General features: G+C 44.9%; 1 protein-coding gene across 4 annotated transcripts in view; it reads right to left on the reverse strand.

The window, feature by feature from the left end:
* Positions 1–23,482, reverse strand: part of PSIP1 (PC4 and SRSF1 interacting protein 1) — a 369,617-nt gene that overhangs the window by 169,007 nt on the left and 177,128 nt on the right. The gene's annotated exons all lie outside the window — the stretch shown is intronic.

Here is a 23,482-nt window from a genome sequence, read left to right on the forward strand (position 1 = left end):
CTCTGGGAGTGTATCTTAGCTTAGCAGAATAGCTAACGAAAGATTAGCAGAACTGCTACTAAATAATTCCTTGCAGTTTCTGAGTAGCTCCAGACCTACTCCTAGATTGCGATTACTACAGACTGTTTAGTTCCTGGTATGACGTCACAAACACGCCCTGTGTTCGGCCAGCCACTCCTGCGTTTTTTAGCACACTCCCTGAAAACGCCAAGTTGCCGCCGAGAAACACCCACTTCCTGTCAATCACACTACGATCACTCGAGCGTTGAAAAAACGTCACTCGAGCTTGTTCAAATCTTCAAAGTTTTGTGTTAAATTACTTAGCGCATGCGCGCTGCGTACCATGCACATTTTCCACCTAATCGCTGCGTTGCAAAAAACGGCAACGAGCGAACAACTCGGAATGACCACCATTGAACATATATTATCACTGAATAAATAACACATGCTAATAATGAGTGTTATAGTAAAACATACCCTTGTTAACTCTCTCTCTCTCTACGAGGTCCATAGGGTCCACAGGGAATATCATGGGGTGTAGGCGATGGTGAAAGGACCGGACACCAGACAGTTAAGCTTTTGGTATCCCAAGATGCTCCGGTCCTTCCGCCCTATATCCCACCTCCATGCTCAGGCATCCTCAGTTTTTTCAACAAGCCAAAGGCAGAATCAGGACAGGAGAGAAGGAAGATGTGGCAAGAATCCTGCATACCCGAAAAACCTATGGATTACATCGCCTCGTAGCGCACCACTGTAGGCATGTATGCCAAACCTGATAATAGGTACAGGCAGAGGCCAGCTTCTTCGCTCTAAGCACGATCTGGACAACCAACTTGGGGGGGGGGGGGGGATCCATTTGCCCTTAGGATGGATGACTCAAGTCAAAGACAGATTAGCTAAGTCTGGGTGTAGACAGGGGCCCTCAGACAAGTCTGGTTGCTGGGTAGTGGAAAGGGAGCCTCTTTGGATAGGCTCTGTAGTTCGGAGAACCATAGACATATGCGCCATTTCGGGGCTATCAATATGATGGTGCCTCCTTTAGTTTGACGTTCCAAGGAACCCGTGTCAGAAGACAAACCAGAAGACAGACATACAGCAGACGGAAATTCCACTGAACAGTCAGTGCGTCCACAAAGGCTGCTTTGTGATCCCTTGTCCTGGACCTGTATACTGAAACCTTGTGGTTGTGTCTGGAGGCGATGAGGTCCACATCTGGCTGGCCCCACTTCTGTACCAAGAGCTGGAAGACCTCTGTGTGTAGTGACTGAGGAAGACTGCTTCCCAGTTTAGTATTCCAGGCATGAATACTGCCGAGATGGCTGGAAGGTGGTGTTCGGCCCACTAAAGAATGTGAGCCACTTCATACATTGCGAATCGACTGCTGGTGCCTCCCTGATGGTTTAGGTAGGCTACTGCTGTGGCGTTGTCGGACTGAATTTGTACAGGTTTGCCCTGACGAACTGTACGGATACTGCGCACCATCCATGGAGACTGGCATCCGTGGTCTGCAGTATCCAATGTGGAATCCAGAAGGGGCGCCCCTTGTTCAGGTGTGTCATCTGGAACCACCAGGTTAGAGGCAGTCATACCTCTGGAAAGAGGACCATCGTTTGGGACCTTATCCAATGTGGTTGTCCATTCCACCGGGACAGGATCAGGTGTCGTAGCCTGGAGAAGAACTGAGCGTACTCCACCATATCGAAGGTGTAGACCATGGATCCCAGGATTTGCATGGTCGAGTGCATGTACACACGACAACTGCTGAGCAAGTGGTGTATCTGTTGCTGTAACTGCAATATTTTGTATGGGTCCAGGAAAAGCCTCAGGAGAGCTCACAGATATATCATGCGTTATGAAGGCGTAAAGGATGACTTCTTTCAGTTGATGAGCTAGCCGTGTTGTTGTAGGAATGCAATAGTCAGCTGGATATAGCGGTGTAGGACCTCCAGGGAGTGGGCCAGGAACAGCGGGTTGTCCAGATAAGGAAATAGTCTGACTTCCTGATAACGTAACTGTGCCGCCATAACCACCATAATTTTGGTAAAGACCCTGGGCGCAGTGGAAAGTCCAAAAGGCAATGCCCAAAAATAGGATTTTAATTACCTACCGGTAAATACTTTTCTCGTAGTCCGTAGAGGATGCTGGGGTCCACATTAGTACCAGGAGGTATAGATGGGTCCACTAGGAGCCACTGGAACTTTAAGAGTTTAATAGTGTGGGCTGGCTCCTCCCTCTATGCCCCTCCTACCAGACTCAGTCTAGAAACTGTGCCCGAGGAGACGGACAACTTCGAGAGGAGGATTTTACATAGATAGTGGCGAGATTCACACCAGCTCACACAAACAAGGCAAACCAAGCTAACTAGCTTGAAAAAACTCCGCAACAGCTGAATAACATTACTAAATCAGGTAATAGCGCAGTACTTAACTAAGAACCAAGCAGTACTGAACCAAGTAACCACTGCAGGATAACGAAGCGCTCGGCGGGCGCCCAGGATCCTCTACGGACTACGAGAAAAGGATTTACCGGTAGGTAATTAAAATCCTATTTTTTTTCTTACGTCCTAGAGGATGCTGGGGTCCACATTAGTACCATGGGGATGTACCAAAGCTCCCAGAACGGGAGGGAGAGCGCGGAGGCTCCTGCAGAACTGACTGACCAAACTTTAGGTCCTCAGAGGTCAAAGTATTGAACTTGTAGAACTTAGCAAACGTGTTCGACCCAGAGCAAGTAGCCGCTCGGCAAAGCTGTAAAGTTGAGACACCCCGGGCAGCCGCTCAGGAAGAACCCACATTGCGAGTAGAGTGGGCCTTAACAGATTTTGGACACGTCTGCTTAGAAGCAGGACACTCAAGTTTCTTGGGATCATACAAGACAGAAAGTCCAATTTTCTGTGATGAGCAGTTGTCTTCACATAGATTTTCAGAGCCCTTACAACATCCAAGGACTTTGACGGAATTGAGGAGTCAGTAGCAACTGGCACCACAATAGGTTGGTTGATATGAAAAGCCGACACAACCTTTGGAAGGAACTGCTGACGAGTCCGGAGCTCAGCTCTATCTTCATGGAAGATCAAATAGGGGCTGTTACAAGATTAAGCCCCTAACTCCGACACACATCGAGCAGAAGCTAAGGCCAACAAAGTGACAGCCTTCCACGTGCGAAACTTGACTTCAACCTCCTGTAGAGGCTCAAACCAATTCAACCGGAGGAACTGTAACACCACGTTAAGATCCCAGGGTGCCATAGGCAGCACAAAGGGAGGTTGGGATGTGCAGAACCCCTTTCAAGAAAGTATGAACCTCAGGGAGGTATGCCAGCTATTTCTGGAAGAAAATGGATAAGGCCGAAATCTGGACCTTTACGGATCCCAATCTCAGGCCCACATCCACACCTGCTTGCAGGAAGAGGAGAAACAGTCCCAGTTGAAACTCCACCGTAGGAAACTTCTTGGATTCACACCAAGATACATACTTTTCCAAATGCGATGGTAATGTTTAGATGTTACTCCTTTCCTAGCCTGTAACGGGGTAGGGATAACCTTGTTCAGAATGCCTTTCCGAGCTAAGATCTGGCGTTCATCCTCCATGCCGGGGTAAGTCATGATAAGCGAATGGCCCCTGTTGTAACAGGTCCTCCCGAAGAGGAAGAGGCCTGGGATCTTCCAGCAGTAGACCCAGAAGATCTGCGTACAAAGTCCTTTTTGGCCAGTCCGAAGCAATGAGGACTGCCTGAACTCTTGTTCTCATGAGTCTTAGAATCCTTGGAATGAGTGGAAGTGGAGGAAACACGTACACCGACTGGAACACCCACAGAGTCACCAGAGCGTCCACCGCCACTGCTTGCGGGTCTCTCGACCTGGAACAAAGCCTCCGAAGCTTCTAGTTGAGGCGGGAGGCCATGATGTCTATCTGAGGAACCCCCCAAAGATGTGTCACTTCCGTGAACACCTCTGGATGGAGGCCCCACTCTCCTGGATGGAGATTGTGTCTGCTGAGGAAGTCCGCTTCCCAGTTGTCCACTCCCGGAATGAAAAGTGCTGACAGCGCCAACGCGTGTTTTTCTGCCCAGAGGATGATTCTTGTTACCTCTGAGATTGCAGCTCTGCTCTTTGTTCCGCCCTGACGGTTGATGTAGGCCACCGACGCAGAAGATGTGCTGCTTGGAGAAGACCGTTGTACACGGCCCTTAGTTCCAGAATGTTTACTGGAAGATTGGATTCCAGACTTGACCACCTTCCTTGGAAGGTTTCCCCTTGAGTGACTGCGCCCCAACCCCCGGAGACTTGCGTCAGTGGTTAGAAGGATCCAGTCCTGAATCCAGAACCTGCAGCCCTCCAGAAGGTGAGACATTTGCAGCCACCAGAGGAGTGAAATTCTTGCTTTCGGAGACAGATGTATCCACAGGTGCACATGTAGATGAGACCCCGACCACTTGTCCAGGAGATTCATTTGGAAGGATCGAGCATGAAATCTACTGTACTGTAGAGCCTCGTAGGAGGCAACCATCTTCCCCAGAAGGCGAATGCACTGATGAACAGATACGCAGGCTGACTTCAGGACATCCCGGACCATTGATTGAATCACCAACGCTTTTTCCTCCGGGAGAAACACCCTCTGCACTTCCGTGTCAAGGATTATCCCCAGGAAAGACAATCTCCTTGTCAGCTCCAAATGAGACTTCGGAAGGTTCAGGATCCAACCATGTTCCCTGAGCAGACGAGTCGTGAGAGCAATGGAATGCAACAAGGTCTTCCTGGTCGATGCCTTTATCAGCAGATTGTCCAGATATGGAATTATGTTCACTCCCTGTCTGCAGAGGAGAACCATCTTCTCTACCATCACCTTGGTGAACACCCTTGGTGCCGTTGAGAGACCGAATGGCAGTGCCTGAAACTGATAGTGACTGTCTAACAGTGCAAACCTGAGATAAGCCTGGTGCGGTGGCCAAATTGGAATGTGGAGGTACGCATCCTTGATATCCAGGGATACCAGAAACTCTCCCTCCTCTAGACCTGAGATCACCGCTCTCAGAAACTCCATTTTGAACTTGAACTCCCTCAGATAAGGGTTTAACGATTTCAAGTTCAAAATCGGTCTGATTGGACCATTCGGTTTCGGTACCATGAAAAGGTTGAATAGTAACCCTTGTTTTACATATGCGGTGGAACTGTAACAATGACCGCTGACCTTTCCAATTTTTGAATGGCTTCCTGTAGGACAGCCCTGTCTGTCAGTAAAGCTGGCAATCCGGATTTGAAGAATCGGTGAGGCGGGAGTTCCTGAAACTCCAGACTGTACCCCTGGGATACAATATCCTGTACCGAGGGGTCCAGGCCGGACAATACCCAGACGTGGCTGAAACGTCTGAGCCTCGCACCCACCAGACCGTCTTACAGGCTGTGCTGTCCACCGTCATGCTGAGGATTTTGAGGAACCAGAAGCAGGCTTCTGGTCCTAGGAGCCTCCAGGCTTTTTGGATTTTGCACGCCCACCTCTAAAGAAAGTGGTAGGGGGCTTGGACTTTTTTGTCTTAGCAGTCCGAAAGGACTGCGATGCAGATGAAGAAAAGGGTTTCTTCGTAGAAGGCGTAGCTGAGGGAAGAAAAGGTGACTTACCCGCGGTTGCCGTAGAAATCCATGTATCCAACGCTTCCACAAATAGAACCTGACCTGTGTAGGGTAGGTTCTCCACACTCCTGCATTCCGCGTCTGCCGACCATTGGCGTAGCCAGAGTCCCCTGCGAGCTGAGACAGACATGGAAGATATCCGTGCATTCAGCGTACCAAGGTCCTTCATGGATTCCACCATGAACCCCACAGAATCCTGTACTGTAAAAACAGTTCAATGTCACTTCTATACATTGTATCAAAGTCTTCTAGTAACGTGCCTGACCACTTTACTATAGCTTTTGAGATCCATGCACAGGCAATAGCAGGCCATAACGCCACCACTGAAGCAGTGTATATGGATTGGAGCGTAGTGTCAATCATATGATCAGCTGGTTCTTTTAACGCAGTAGGGACAGGTAAAACCACCTTTTTTTGACAGTCTGGAAACAGATGCGTCAACTATGGGTGGGTTTTCCAATATTTTTATATCCTCCTCCAGGAAGGAAAAAGCAACCAGAACCCTGTTGGAGATCTGGAATTTTTTCTCTGGGCTTTCCCAGGCTTTCTTATTGTCTGTGAAGTAAGTCTCCTCAGTTTCAGTAATGTTTAACACATCTTTAATGGCCTCAATCATGAACTGCACCCCCTTAGCCAGAGATGCCGCCCCCCTCAGCACATCCCCATCACCGTCTGCCGAGTCGGTATCCGTGTCATCTCGCATAATCTGGGCAAGTGTACGTTTCTTTGGGAATATGCTAGGGGATTGAGAAGGAATAGGAACAGAACCTGACCAAACAGCCATAGAATTCTTTAACACCTGAGTTTCCATCTCAGTATCAGCACCCTAGTAGAGATCTGAGAGATCATTCCCTTAATAGAAGTCAGCCATTCTGTTCCTTTAATAGGAATCTGAGACAATACATTACATTCCTGGGTACATGAAATGGATTCCTCTGGGGATGAAACGTCCTCTGCAGCATTAGACACAGAGGGGGTAATTCCAAGTTGATCGCAGCAGGATTTTTGTTAGCAATTGGGCAAAACCATGTGCACTGCAGGGGAGGCAGATATAACATGTGCAGAGAAAGTTAGATTTGGGTGGGGTGTGTTCAATCTGCAATCTAATTTGCAGTGTAAAAATAAAGCAGCCAGTATTTACCCTGCACAGAAATAAAATAACCCACCCAAATCTAACTCTTTCTGCACATGTTATATCTGCCTCCCCTGCAGTGCACATGGTTTTGCCCAATTGCTATCAAAAATCCTGCTGCGATCAACTTGGAATTACCCCCAGAGTCCCTGGACATGAATATGTGAGCAAACATACACCCACACACACACACACACACACACACAGGAAAATGTCAGACACAGTTTCCCCCAAGTACCTTCAGAGAAACAAAGAGCTTGGAGCCAGCACACACACACAGCGCTTCCCTAGGTATAAATAATACAAATACCGGGTGCTGACTGTGTACCTTAATAGACTACACAGTAATTATACAGCCCCCCCCCCTTCTACAACTCTCTGCTACCGCACAGGATAGCTGGAGTCGTGTGGAGGGACAGCTCTCCCTGTCAGCGTCTCTGTAGCTGGATCTGCAGGGAGGAAAATGGCGCTGAATGCTGCTGGGTCCGCTCTGAGGAGAAGCTCCGCCCCATGAACATGGCACTGCTTTACGCATTTTACATCTTTATACTGGCCTGAGGTATGTTGCTGGCAGCATTACCGAGGTTCCCGACAGCCTGAGTGACCAGTGTAGGGTATAGGTGCTGGCTCAGGGCACCCCTCATAGCGCCACACTGTGTACCGCTGAGCCTCTGGAGCGCAGTTAGTACTGCGCTCCCACCTTGACGACGCCATTTTCACACCGGCTCCCCGCGGCGCCGGTGACTCACTCGCCACCGGAATCTTCTGGCTCTGTTAGGGGGTGGCGGCATGCTGCGGGAGTGAGCGGTCGCCTGGGTTGGCTAACGATCATCACCCTCAGGAGCATAGTGTCCCGTCAGCGAAGATAGTGGCCATTAACCTCTCAGGGTTGGACACTACTCCCCCCCCCCCCCAAATCCCACGAAGCAGGGAGGCTGTTGCCAGCAGCCTCCCTGTGCCTAAACTCTAATGAAAAAAATAAAACTAGAAAAACTCCTATGGCCCTCCCCTAGCTGACACCGGATCCTCCAGGCACATTTTCTAAACTGAGTCTGGTAGGAGGGGCATAGAGGGAGGAGCCAGCCCACACTATTAAACTCTTAAAGTGCCAGTGGCTCCTAGTGGACCAGTCTATACCTCACGGTACTAATGTGGACCCCAGCATCCTCTAGGATTTAAGAGAAATTAGTAATGTTGGTGAATAGCAAACCGCAGATATTGTTGGCAAGAGGGTGCTATAGGGACATGCAGGTAAGCATCCCAGATGTCTAGAGACACCATGACGTCCCCCGGCTCCATTGCTAGAGCAATGGAACGTAGGGTTTCCATGTGGAATTTGGGTACTCTGACAAACTTGTTGAGATATTTGAGGTTTAGGATAGGTCGATGAGAGCCATTGGGTTTCTGCACCAGGAACAGTGTTCAATAAAACCCGGTTCAACGTTGCGCGTACAGGACTGGTACAATCACCCCTGATTGCAGGAGGGATTGAATAATCTTTTTTAGGGCCGAAGCCTTGCTGGGTACTGAAGGGGGCCTGTGAAAAAGAATTGTTGATGGGGCTCTCTCTTGAAGGAGACAGCTAACCTGTGAGAGACCACTTCTTGCACCCAGGTGTCCATTTTTCCACCAGTCAGGCTGAGGGCTTGCCGTCACGCTTGGTTGGTGGCTGTCTTGCAGCCCATGCCTGCTTGGACCTGGGTTTTGTAGTCTTTGTAGACGTTGTATGTATAGGTAATGATTGGCCTTTAGCTTTGCCTCGTGGGCAAAATGCACAAAAAGTAGAGGTCCAAGCACATGTTGTAGGGGCCAGAGGGTTTGAAAGCAGTCTTTGCGCGCTAGTGAGGGCACAATCTTATCCAATTCTGCTCCTAACAGGATATCTCCTATGAAAGGTAAGAATTCTAAGACCTTTTTAGAATCCATGTCCACTTTCCATGAACGAAGCCAGAGGATGCATCGAGCAAGAACTAAGGTAGCTACCGCTTTTGAGGCCTGGAGATCAGTGTCCAAAACGGCCTCGCCTAAGAGGCAGCATCTCTGATTTTTGCAATGTGCGACAGACTTTCTAATGAAATGTCTGAGGGAAGTCCATCTTCTAGAGATTCAGCCCAGTGTTCAATCCCTTTGGACACACAGGCGGCTGCCACAGGAGGCCTGGTGATGGTTCCTGTAAGGGAATAGATAGACTTGAGACAGGTTTCCATCCTCCTATCTGTAGTCTCCTTTAAGGAAGACGTCGAAGGAATAGGTAAAGTGGATGATTTCACAAAACGTGCAACATGAGAATCCACAGATAGGGAAGTTTCCCACTTTGTACAATCAGTTACAGCAACAGGGTAGAAAGAAGTTAAATGCTTAGGTAGCAGAAACTTTTTCCCCCCAGAGTAATCCAAACTCCATAAAGATGCTCAGACCGAGGAAACTCCATCTTATGCATCTTTTGGTGCTTAAATAGCTGCAATTTTTTTGTTTCAGGAGCAGGTTCATCTTCCTGAACCGTCAAGATAGATTTGACCGCTACAACAAGTGCAGAAACATCCAGTGCCGAATGAGCCTTCTCCCCTCTTGAGGGTAACTCGGTGAGACATCTCCTCTACCTCACCAGATGATGCCTTTGACTCTGAGATTGGTGTAGATTGAGAAGAGACAAGGACGCCTAATGACCTAGAGGGCAAAGGCCTGTCAAGTTGTAACATCTGCTGGAAAGCCACAAGGGTGATTCATGGTTGTGGCTGGTATAGCCGGAGGCATGGTTGGGACTGATATAGCAGTATGCATCTGCTGAGGAATTCCCGCAGGGAAAGTAACTGCAGGCGTAACCAGGTGCTCAGCTAGCTGACTCAGCAACTGAGAAAAGAAGCCCATGGGGGTTCCTGCCCAGAGACTGAAGGTGCTGGCTAGATAGGTGGAATATAAAAAGCTGGACATAACCCATCCTGTATACTGTCCTGAGGTGACAGACCTGCAGAACAGTACTTATATGAGGTTAATAGAGGTGCCTTAGCCCCCTTGTGACCTTTGCCAGACACGGCTGCTAGGGAGTTATAGCACACAGTATGGTAATGGGCAGCAAGCAACACTGCTGTAATGTGACTAGCTTCACCAGCCCAAAGAGCTAAATATGTAGAACCCTTTAACACCTGAATTTAGGGTAACAGGGTAGAAAGAAAGGGATAATTATTTGCTGACAGAAGGAAAAAAAAAAACAGACAGCAGAGCTAGCACAAGTCACATACAATGCAGAATACAATATAAATGCAATTTCATGATTTAAGTGTACTGCAATGGGCACTAAATCATCTACTCAGCAGCAGTAGCTGGTAGGATATAAGTACTGTATAACCTGGCTCCTTAGAGATGTATACAGGGAGACTGAACCTAGTGTTCCCGGAGACCTGCTTGCACTGAAAATGGCTGCCTCTGGTCTCTGAAGGGGAGGAGGGTGAAGAAGGAGCAGCTCAGCAGCGGGAAGACCGCAGTAGACTGGCACCTGAGGGAGAGGCCGCAGGCAGAGTGCCTTCCCTATGCCAGCGTTACCCACCAAGTACCCTGGCCTGTATTTAGTGCCTGCAGGGAATGGAGGCGGACTGCATTAGAGGTCTCCACGAACTTACCTGCTGCACACCCCTGCTTCACCAGAAGTACCATTCTAGCAGGAGATTCAGCTACCGGTGGGGTGTGGTGATGTAGCAGTGCTGGCGTCCATAGGACAGCCTAGCGCTGCTGCTTAAATCTGTAAAAATGCAAATAAAATAAACCATAAAATAAAAGCTTGGGGCTACTTAAGAGCAGCCCCCACTGTTTAAAGGTGCAGCTCCTGCCGTCACCAAAGGGGGGGAAAGGACCGGAGCATCTTGGGATACCAAAAGCTTAACTGTTTGGTGCCTGGTCCTTCACCATCACCTACACCACATGGTATTCTCTGTGGACTCCATATGGAACCCGAAGAAGAAAGGATCTGTTTTGTGGGAGCAAGACATGGCTACACTGTGAAAAAGCTTTCATCTTTTCCAGGTCTATGATGAAAAACAACCTAAAGACAGCATACAATTCATGGGATCTTGATGATTTGTTTGTTCTTCTGGACAGGCTGCTTTAATACTAAATAGCAGGAGAGAGCTATGTGGCAAAAGAGGAAACAGGCTGGCAGACCAGCTCGCTTCCCAATTTCACCTAAAAACTACTCACTCCTTCTTCCCAGCTTCCTTGTAGCTTGGAAAAAGCAGACGGGAGATGGAGAATAAATGCATAAACAAAGCATTAGCGGTAATGCTACCTTCTATTTGGTTATTTAGGTTTCTATGTAATAAAGCAATGGAGTTAAATTTCTAAGCAGAATCCAAGAGAAACAAATTTCAGCAACAACCGATGCAATCCACATATGCAAAGAAATCAAACCATAGATGTCCATAAATTATGTGTAATAATGTGAAATGACACAGGGAAAAAGTATTGAACACATGAAGAAAGGGAGATGCAAAAAGGCATGGTAAGCCAAGACACCAGCTGAAATCTATCAGTAATTAAAAAGCAATACTGCCCCTTGTCTGTGAAAATTAATACAAGCTGGTTCAGTCCCAACTGATGGCCTATAAAAAGTTGTCTCATTACCAAGGTGTCACACAAGAAACATCTCATGATGGGTAAAAGTAAAGAGCTCTCTCAAGACCTTTGTGACCTTATTGTTGCTAAACATACGGAAGGCATTGCTAACAAAAGGATTTCTAAACTTCTGAATGTTCCAGTGAGCACTGCGAGGGACATAATCTAGAAGCAGAAAGAACATAATTTCACAACAAATCGGTGACGACCAGGTGCTCCTCCCAAGATTTATGAGTGAAAAGAATTATCAGAAATGTTGTCCAAGAGTCAAGGACCAATAGTGGAGAGCTTCAGAAAGACCTGGAATTAGCAGGTACAATTGTTTCAAAGTAAACAATAAGTAATACATTCAACCACCATGGCCTGTATACACGCTCACCACGCAAGACTCCATTGCTAAAGAAAAAGCATGTTGAAGCTCGTTTAAAGTTTGCTGCACAACATTTGGACAAGTCTGAAATACTGGGAGAATATAGTCTGGTCAGAGGAGACGGAAATGGAACTCTTTGGATGCCATAATACACACCATGTTTGGAAGAGAAATGTTACTGAACATCACCCCAAAAACACCATACCAAACATTGAAGTGTGGAGGTGGGAACATCATGGTGTAGGGCTGTTTTTCACCATACGGTTCTGGCATACTTCATATGATTGAAAGAAGGGGGAGTGTGTATATCTCACCAGTGCAGTGCCAGGTAACAGCGGAGGAAACAGGGGCAGCCTTAGGCCGGGCAGGGGTGTGGCGGCTGTCACAGAAGGGGGCTCTGTCACCCATTAATTTGACCACGGAGTGCACATATATGCATACAGCCGTCCCTGGTCCCTTTCCCATGCTGCTCTGTTTTCTCCCTCTGGTCTGTACAGCAGGAAGAGGTACAAGACCCAGGCTTACGGATTGTTACTGCACCTGGAAGCCTGAGCAGGTTGTGTATCAGGCCTACAGGGAATCAGTATGTAATGCCGGAGCACGGGATCCTGATATATGAAATCCCGACAGGGATTAGTAGAGGGTATTTCTCCCTGTCCCCTACCGCCTAACCCTCTGTTCCCGCAGCCTAACACTAACCTTCCCGCTTAGTGCCTGACCCTAACCACCCCCCGGAGGAGCCTAAACTTAACCCATCATCCCCGCTGCCTAAACCTAGCCATCCCTCCCATGCAGCCTGACCCTAATCCTCCCAGGGGTGCCTAACCCTCCCTCCCCGCAGTCTAATCCTAACCCTCCGTGTGGCCCCTAAATCTAACCCCCCCCCTTCCCGTTCCTAAACCTAACCCGTCGGCTGTTATTATGGTATGGATTCCGGCGTTGGGTCTCCGTCGGGATACCAATGGGTGTCGGGATTCTGACATTGGTATTTCCACTGCCGGGACTCCCGACATCCGACATCTTCACCACATGCCGCCTACAGTACCTTCTGTGTAGTCTGTTTTTTTTTTGTTTATATTTTTATAGATAGTAGTTCAGGTTGTAAAGCTGGATGCTAGATTAGAAAAAGCCTTTTACTGTTGGCATGCTGGGCATTGCATTATCATTCTCCTTATTTATAGCTCTACAACAGGGATGGGGAACCTTTGGCCCTCCAGCTGTTGTTGAACTACACATCCCAGCATGACCTGCAACAGTTTTAGCATGGCCGAATAGCAAAACTGTAGCAGGGCATGCTGTTATGTGTAGTTCAACAACAGCTGGAGGGCCAAAGGTTCCTCATCCCTGCACTACAATAACTAGAGGACAACAGATTGGGTCCTGCAGGAAGCGCTGTGACCCGGTCATTCCTCAGTGGCTGTATCCCGTCAATTACCTCCTTTCCACCAGTACAGCCCAAACTGCTTTCTACCCTTAACCCTTCCATGTCCCCAGCACATTATGTCCCTAACCCCCTCCTTGCCCTGAGTACTGCCCCAACTGCTATCTACCTTTACCTCCATCACTCCCCCAGTATTGCCTAGCACTAACCCCCTCCTTGCCGCCAGCACTGCCCCAACTGCTATCTTCCCTTAACCGCTCCATACCCCCAGCACTGCCTGCCCCTAACCCCCTCCTTTCCCCCAGTACTGCCCCAGCTGCTATCTACCCTTACCCCCTTCCTACCCCCCAGCACATCTGCTCCTAACCAACTCCTGTCCCATCTGCTTTCTGTCCTCACCCCCCATAATGTGTGATGGGATCCAGAACCAGTGGAGTAGGACCCCATTTTTTCAAGTGAGGGGTCTCTGGGACCCACAAATTTTTTCGCACCGCGAGATCACTGGAATGCATTAGCGTACAACTCTGAATCGGGCCCATGGTCTTTAAGATGTTGGAAGTAAAAAAAAAAAAAAAACACAACAAAAAAACCTTTTTTAGCCTTCATGATACAGGCTTCAATAGCCACATAATTAAAGTCAGCCAAGGAATTTCCTGGTGTAGAAACCGGCCTTGCTGCAATAGATCTGGACACAAAGTAAGGGACAGACCTGGAGCCAAAGCCAGATTCAGAATGGGGTTCCAGCAGTATCCTAAGACCGGATTCTTTTGACAACGTGAAGCAACATTGGTTATGAGGGGAAAACATACCACAAGATGACTGTCAAGGAACAGTCATGGTGTCCATCGTAAAAGTACTCGGAACCCTAGCCTGGACACAAAACAGGATTGCATCCCTGTTGATAAAGTCTGCTTTCCCAATGCTGGTATGAACACAGATGATATCGCTGGCAAGACAATAGTCTAATCACATGTTGCCTCGCCTTATACTCCTTGTAGCTCCAATGCTTGACACATGCAACCAACCAGGTACTGGTTCAGCCTGCGAGTGTCTACTGGGATCCAGTCAACGCAAGGTAAATGTCTCTGCTCCAAAATGTTGATCGGAAGAGCAGTCACCCCCCCAAACCCCTAACTCAGAAGAGATGGCATACGTGTTTACAATGACCCAAGGCGGGGTGGCCAGAGATATGCCCCTACTGAGATTCTATTGGCTCAACCACCAACGCAGGGAAAACTGTGAAAGGCTGAGCAGCTGAGACTCAAGGTCATCATAAGACTGTCCAACATCTCAGAAATTCTCATGAGAGGAGCCTGGCACACTGGATGGCCTTAAGGGTTGATACCATTGCCCAGCAATCGCATACTTACATCCATAAGACAGTAAATTACCATGAAGGGAGTTTGAGTACACATTACACACATAGTTGAAATATAGCAAATCAACAGCAGTAAACAGATTATAATGTAAGAAAAATACAGGGATCTAGCCAAGTAGCCTTGTAAAAACACAGTTGGAATGTAGAAAAGGAAGATATAACAGTGCTTCCAAACTGGATATGAAAACCAAAATGTATTTTATTACATAAATTAAATGATTAAACGATCTATAAAATTACATATAAAATTCTATTAGAAGAGGGCGAGGACAGCATTATATTTGGTGTATTACCACATAGGAGGCCTGGACAAAATCCACTGTATGGAATCCAAGGAAATAGAGCCACAGTCCTGGGTGCAATTTTCAATGCAGGTAGATATCAGTCCACATGGATGGTGAAGACAAACCTTTGATTACGCTTAGTTCTGAACAGAAACACAGTCCTGTTTAAAGCTGGTTCCCTTCTACCTCTGTGGACATCTGCCAAATCCCCATATAGCTTGTAGATGGACTTCTAGGCGTTTTTCCAAGATGAATAAGTGGAATCTATGGCGCCCGGCTCCTGTAAACCAACGCGTTTCACTGTATCAACAGCTTTGTCAAGGTATGTGTGCCCATTGTGAAAATGCCCTTTTTAAAGGCTGTGCTAATTGCCCATTGATGACAGCTGGAGTTCAATTTACAATCTCATATTGATTAAAAAACAATAAACCAAATCCATATCCAGTTTAAAATATTTATATTTAAAGGAGACAAATGTATATGTTTATTTAAAAACGTTTTTAATATATATTAGTTAAGTTTAAAATAAAGGAAGTCATAACACTTCCTGGTTCGTAAAGCCCATCACATGACCGCATATGCTGGTTTCCTGTTCTTGGAACGCATGTTTCCATATTACAAATGCTGGATTTCACCGCTTCCGGTCACATGACCGGTTGTTAATATTATAACACTACATGTGATTGACGCGCACCACCGGTATTACATCCAGCTTTGTGCGCTGTTTGTTCTGGTGTGCCTGATCACGTGACGCGATCCGCCCACGTGACCGGCGCATGCGGCCGGAAATACATCCAGCTATATAGTCTGTTTGTTCTGATGCGCCCGATCACGTGACGGGACCCGTTCACGTGATTGTTGGCGCATACAGCCGGAAACATTTCATTCCCTTACTCCGATGCATAGATGGGTCATGTGATCACTGTCTTTTAGATATATCATTGCCCATACTTAGATAATCATAGTTATTTCTTTGATTAAACCACATTACTTATATGTATATAACCTAACATTTGTTTGTATTGATCATAATTAGGATAGTAGTCAAGTATTAAGCTATTACACAAACAAGCATATAACATAAAAATAAACATAAGTTCCCATTCATCAAAAATTACATATCACATGTCAATAACACGTGACATTATATGTCCAATAGATGTTCTCATATACCAACCATAAATATAGATCATGCAATTAGTTCTTCAAAGTATAATATTTATTTATTATTAATCCACCCCAACTATAATTTATAATCTGGCAATACTCATGTATAGATGAATATAACAAAACCATTTGACAGATAAACTCAGTCAGATCTCTAATATTTTGTACCACTACTGACCCCTTGTGGTAGAACATTATAATAACCTACATTTGCCCATATTAGTTATATTATACTGTTTACCCAGAAATAACTTAATGATTATAAATTCCATATATTTATATTCAAAAAAGGGAAATTATTGTTATAATATAGCATTTAGTTCTAATGCCTCGTTGAGGCCACTAGGATATAATGAATTGAGCTGAAAGGTCCAGAATATCTCCTGTCGGCACAATCTAGTGAACCTATCACCTCCCCGATTTGTCTGTGTGATATGCTCTAGTCCGACCAATCGCAGAGATCCTGGATCCTTATGGTGGTATAAAAAATGTCTCGATACGCTATGTTTAGAAAGCCCATTAATAATATTTCTGCGATGTTCCATAAATCTGGATTTAAGGGCTCTAGTCGTTCTACCGACATATTTTAAATTACACCCACATTCTAGTAGGTATATAACCCATGTTGTATTACAATTAATGAAACTGGAAATATTAATAAATTTCTCTTTTGATGTTGTATTTATTGTTTTAGTTTTATTTTGTACATGTAAACAGGTCGTGCATCTATTGGCACCGCATTTATAAAAGCCTTTAGGTTTCGATATTAGCCACCCTTCCTCGGGTTTCTTATCCCTAGCAGATGGCACATTTTTTAATTGACTGGGAGCTAATATTGTTTTCAGAGATTTATTTTTCTTAAAAATAAACTCTGGGTGTGTAGGAAGAATATTACATAAGATGGGATCATTTTGAAGCATATGATAATTTTGTCTTATTATGTTCTTAATTTGATTTATTATTAAACTTGGATATAAAGGCTAATTCTTTCTTTTCCAGGGGAATTTTTTGTTTGGGATGAAGAAGGGTACATCTATCTATTTTATCCACTTCCAAAATCGCTCTATCTAATATATATTGCGGATAATCTTTGTCAATAAATGATTGTAATAGGCCTGAAGCTTGTACCTTAAAAGATTGAGTAGAGGAACAGTTTCTCTTAATGCGTAATAACTGTCCCTTTGGAATGTTATTTTTCCAAGATTGGTGGTGGGCACTCCTATAATTTAGATACGCATTATGGCCTACTTCTTTTATATAATTTGTAGTATGGCTACAGTTATTAATGATTTCAAGAGTGATATCCAAGAAATACATTTTTGAAGAACTAAAATTGGAGGTGAAGGACAAATAGTGTTGAGAGACATAACCAAATCGGAAAAAGTGTCGTGATCCCCATCCCAAATGAAAAATAGGTCATCGATGTACCGCCCATAGAGGACGAGACGCTCGCCAAGTCCGCCTCCCCAAATGAGGTCCTTCTCCAATTGTCCAACATATAGGTTGGCGTAACTTGGCGCAAATCTCATCCCCATGGCGGTTCCCATCGTCTGACGAAAAAAACGTGTTTGAAAAAAGAAAATAGTTGTGAGAAAGAATAAAGGAAATAGAGTCGACAAACTCTTGGTGTCTCTCGGAAAGATCCCCATCAGCTCTCAATATTTGTTTAATTACTTGTGTCCCCAATTGATTGGGTATATTAGTATATAAACTCGATACATCTAAAGTGGCAAAAGCATATGATGATTTCCAAGTAATATTTTGAATGAGTTCTAAAAAATGCATTGTATCTCTTATGTGGGACCTTAACCGAGAGACACGTGGTTGAAGGTGATTGTCGACATAGGCTGATAAAAAAAGAAGTGAGGGAATTGACACCAGAAATAATAGGATGTCCCGGGGGTGAAGTGAGGGATTTGTGAATTTTTGGTAAATGATAATAAATGGGAATGGTGGGATATAAGAGAAAAAGAAACTTTAGTTCTTCCTTGGATATCACTCAATCCTGTAATGCAGTTTGTAATAATGTATATAATTCTTTATGATATATGGGGGTGGGGTCACACACCAAGACTTCATAGAAATTAGCGTCATGTAGCTGGCGATGAGCATCTTTGACGTACTCTTCTCTGTCTTGTATAACGAGCCCACCCCCCTTGTCAGCTTCCTTAATAATGATTGACATGTCTTTAGTTAGATTTTTTTATGGCCCGTTTTTCCCATTTATTTAAATTTTGTTTAGTTTCCTGACCTGATGAGCACAATGCTTTGAAATCATCTAAGGAGGTCCTGTAAAAGGTTTCTATCCGACTGCTTTTGAAGTTTATAGGAAAAAAATCAGACTTTAATCTGCACATTTTTTTATCAATGTCATATATCTTTTTGGTGGGGGACTGAATCCCATTGTCACAATCAAGTTCCTCTAAAATTTTAAGAATCGGATCATCTGTGGTATCTAGTACAATTGGCATCTCATTGGAACCAACTTTTATGTTCGCCTTCTTTGCAAAAAATCTCTTTCTGCAAAGAGTGCGAACAAACCTGTTTAATTCCACATACAGATCGAATATATTGGGGGGCTCAGTGGGGGAGAATTTAAGTCCTCTACATAAGAGTGACATCTCACTCCTCGTAAGCTGTTTAGAGGATAAATTATAAATACTTTTCAGATTGTTTTCCAATTTTTTAGTCTCTTAAGTTTCTCTTTTTTGCCTCTTTTTTTTGGTCTCTGCATCTTTTTGGTGTGTGTGTCTCTTGTTCTCTCCCCCCCAGATGATCCTTGTACCGATAATCTTGTTGTTCTAAAAAAGAGGAATCACAAGAATTCCTTTTTCCTTTGTAGAAAGGGATCGTGTAGTCTCTGAATGGGTGATCAAGTTTGAATCATCCATTACAGAAATGAAAAGCAAAAAATTTAAGCGACATATGGGCGATTATAAAAATGGTGAATCTAGGTCATATAGAGATAAATACAAAACTACATCAGAAAATTCCAAATATGGGGGAAAAAGAAAAACAGGAAATATGAACTATGGTAAAGAAAATCGCTCTAGTTTAAATTCAAGTAATCAGGAACAAGAAGAATTATCTTCAACAAGAACCATTCAATATACTTCACAAAATAGAGGAGATTTATAAAGGGGTGCAAGACCCAAGGAGGTCCAGTACAAAGGAAAAAGGAATTCTTGTGATTCCTCTTTTTTAGAACAACAAGATTATCGGTACAAGGATCATCTGGGGGGGAGAAAACAAGAGATACACACACCAAAAAGATGCAGAGACCAAAGTATAGAGGACGACGGGGAGGCAAAAAAGAGAAACTTAAGAGACTAAAAAATTTGAAAACAGTCTGAAAAGTATTTATAATTTATCCTCTAAACAGCTTACGAGGAGTGAGATGTCACTCTTATGTAGAGGACTTAAATTCTCCCTCACTGAGCCCCCCAATATAGGGCCGTCTTAACAGCAGTGTAGGCCCCTGGGCACAGCAATGCACTGGGGCCCCTACCCATCCTCCAGTGTTAGGGGTGGGGGGTGCTATCAGTGTCAGCTTTGATGTCCCACGGGGGGTAGGGGGTGTTCTATCTTCCGCTCAGCATGTAGGACCTGGAGCAGTAATTTCTGCTCAGATGGGGCTAAACTGTAGAACGGGGCATTGGGCTGAAAGAAGAAGCCCTGGTACATGACTTCCAGGGTGGTAGGGCAGGGTTTAATACGCAGGGGAGGGGTGTATAGTGGGGTGGGCTTACTATTCATCATTTTCTGGTGGGAGGGCAGCTTGCTTGACTGCAGATATCTCAAGTTCCTTAAAATAGATTTCTTAGCTTTCAATGGTATAAGGAACTGGAGAGTCCCACCTTTCAGGAGGTTCTTGGGACTTAGGGATCAGAGTTCAGGAGCCAGAGCAATTCACCAACGAAAATATAAAACTGCATATTAGGCATGTGGAGCTGGAGCAGGGACCAGCTGCTTGAAGGCTGATATCTCTAGTTCTGGGCATAGTAAAGACAAGCTGCCAGTATACACCAAAAGTGGAGAGTCACAGCTTTTGGAGTATACCTTCATAAAAACTCTAAGTCAGACAGAACCTGAGATATCTGACTGGGAAGAGCAATTAACAGGCTTGGATGGGGACCACTGCTTTCAAGTCGGATATTTTCGGTTCCCCAGGGCCGATTTTCAAAAATCTGGTACCCCTGGAAAGAGGGGACCCTCAGCTATCAGCCTAGGGCCCTTATACTCCTGGGGCCCTTGGGCAAGAGCCCATTGAGTCCATACGAAAAGACGGCCCTGCCCCAATATATTCGATCTGTATGTGGAATTAAACAGGTTTGTTCGCACTCTTTGCAGAAAGAGATTTTTTGCAAAGGCGGCGAACATAAAAGTTGGTTTCAATGAGATGCCAATTGTACTAGATACCACAGATGATCTGATTCTTAAAATTTTAGAGGAACTTGATTGTGACAATAGGATTCAGTCTCCCACCAAAAAGATATATGACATTGATGAAAAAATGTGCAGATTAAAGTCGGATTTGTTTCCTATAAGCTTCAAAAGCAGTCAGATAGAAACCTTTTACAGGACCTCCTTAGATGATTTCAAAGCATTGTGCTCATCAGGTCAGGAAACTAAACAAAATTTAAATAAATGGGAAAAACGGGCCATAAAAAAATCTAACTAAAGATATGTCAATCATTATTAAGGAAGCTGACAAGGGGGGGTGGGCTCGTTGTACAAGACAGAGAAGAGTACGTCAAAGATGCTCATCGCCAGCTACATGACGTTAATTTCTATGAAGTCTTGGTGTGCGACCCCACCCCCATATATCATAAAGAATTATATACATTATTACAAACTGCATTACAGGATGGAGTGATATCCAAGGAAGAACTAAAGTTTATTTTTCCCTTATATCCCACCATTCCCATTTATTATCATTTACCAAAAATTCACAAGTCCCTCACTTCACCCCGGGACGTCCTATTATTTCTGGTGTCAATTCCCTCACTTCTTTTTTATCAGCCTATGTCGACAATCACCTTCAACCACGTGTCTCTCGGTTAAGGTCCCACATAAGAGATACAATGCATTTTTTAGAACTCATTCAAAATATTACTTGGAAATCATCATATGCTTTTGTCACTTTAGATGTATCGAGTTTATATACTAATATACCCCATCAATTGGGGACACAAGTAATTTAACAAATATTGAGAGCTGATGGGGATCTTTCCGAGAGACACCAAGAGTTTGTCGACTCTATTTCCTTTATTCTTTCTCACAACTATTTTCTTTTTTCAAACACGTTTTTTCGTCAGACGATGGGAACCGCCATGGGGATGAGATTTGCGCCAAGTTACGCCAACCTATATGTTGGACAATTGGAGAAGGACCTCATTTGGGGAGGCGGACTTGGCGAGCGTCTCGTCCTCTATGGGCGGTATATCGATGACCTATTTTTCATTTGGGATGGGGATCACGACACTTTTTCCGATTTGGTTATGTCTCTCAACACTATTTGTCCTTCACCTCCAATTTTAGTTCTTCAAAAATGTATTTCTTGGATATCACTCTTGAAATCATTAATAACTGTAGCCATACTACAAATTATATAAAAGAAGTAGGCCATAATGCGTATCTAAATTATAGGAGTGCCCACCACCAATCTTGGAAAAATAACATTCCAAAGGGACAGTTATTACGCATTAAGAGAAACTGTTCCTCTACTCAATCTTTTAAGGTACAAGCTTCAGGCCTATTACAATCATTTATTGACAAAGATTATCCGCAATATATATTAGATAGAGCGATTTTGGAAGTGGATAAAATAGATAGATGTACCCTTCTTCATCCCAAACAAAAAATTCCCCTGGAAAAGAAAGAATTAGCCTTTATATCCAAGTTTAATAATAAATCAAATTAAGAACATAATAAGACAAAATTATCATATGCTTCAAAATGATCCCATCTGATGTAATATTCTTCCTACACACCCAGAGTTTATTTTTAAGAAAAATAATAAGATTTTAAACCTACCGGTAAATCTATTTCTCCTAGTCCGTAGAGGATGCTGGGGACTCCGTAAGGACCATTTGGTATAGACGGGCTCCGCAGGAGATAGGGCACCTAAAAAGAACTTTGACTATGGGTGTGCACTGGCTCCTCCCTCTATGCCCCTCCTCCAGACCTCAGTTAGAGAACTGTGCCCAGAGGAGATGGACAATACAAGGCAGGATTTAGCAATCCAAGGGCAAGATTCATACCAGCCCACACCAATCATACCATGTAACCTGGAACATACATAACCAGTTAACCGTATGAACAACAACAGTAACGGTCAAAGACCGATTTTAACTGTAACATAACCCTTATGTAAGCAACAACTATATACAAGTCTTGCAGAGCTTCCGCACTGGGACGGGCGCCCAGCATCCTCTACGGACTAGGAGAAATAGATTTACTGGTAGGTTTAAAATCTTATTTTCTCTTACGTCCTAGAGGATGCTGGGGACTCCGTAAGGACCATGGGGTTTATACCAAAGCATCCAATCGGGCGGGAGAGTGCGGATGACTCTGCAGCACCGACTGAGCAAACGCTAGGTCCTCATCAGCCAGGGTATCAAACTTGTAGAATTTAGCAAAAGTGTTTGACCCTGACCAAGTCGCCGCTTGGCAAAGTTGTAATGCCGAGACGACTCGGGCAGCCGCCCAAGAAGAGCCCACCTTCCTAGTGGAATGGGCCTTAACCGAATTTGGTACCGGCAATCCAGCCGTAGAGTGAGCCTGCTGAATCGTATTACAGATCCAGCGAGCAATAGTCTGCTTCGAAGCAGGTGCGCCAATCTTATTGGCCGCATACAGGACAAACAGAGCCTCTGTTTTACTAAGTCTAGCCGTCCTGGCTACATAAATTTTTACGGCCCTGACTACGTCCAGGGATCTGGAATCCTCCAGGTCACTTGTAGCCACAGGCACCACAATAGGTTGATTCGCATGGAATGAAGAAACCACTTTAGGTAAAAATTGCGGACGTGTCCTCAATTCAGCTCGATCCACATGAAAAATCAAGTAGGGGCTCTTGTGTGACAAAGCCGCCAATTCTGACACTCGCCTTGCTGATGCTAAGGCCAACAACATGACCACCTTCCAGGTAAGAAATTTCAACTCAACCTTGTTAAGCGGTTCAAACCAGTGTGATTTTAGGAACTGCAACACTACGTTCAGGTCCCATGGTGCCACTGGAGGCACAAAAGGGGGCTGGATGTGCAGCACTCCCTTTACAAACGTCTGGACTTCTGGAAGAGAAGCCAATTCCTTCTGAAAGAAAATCGAGAGGGCCGAAATCTGTACCTTAACAGAGCCTAATTTCAGGCCCATATCCACACCTGTCTGTAGGAAGTGGAGAAAACGACCCAGATGAAAATCTTCCGTAGGTGCATTCTTGGTCTCACACCAAGACACATACTTTCGCCAGATACGGTGATAATGTTTTACCGTCACCTCCTTCCTAGCCTTTATTAAAGTAGGAATGACCTC

Source organism: Pseudophryne corroboree, chromosome 1 (assembly GCF_028390025.1).
Source record: "Pseudophryne corroboree isolate aPseCor3 chromosome 1, aPseCor3.hap2, whole genome shotgun sequence".
NCBI classification, from domain to species: domain Eukaryota; kingdom Metazoa; phylum Chordata; class Amphibia; order Anura; family Myobatrachidae; genus Pseudophryne; species Pseudophryne corroboree.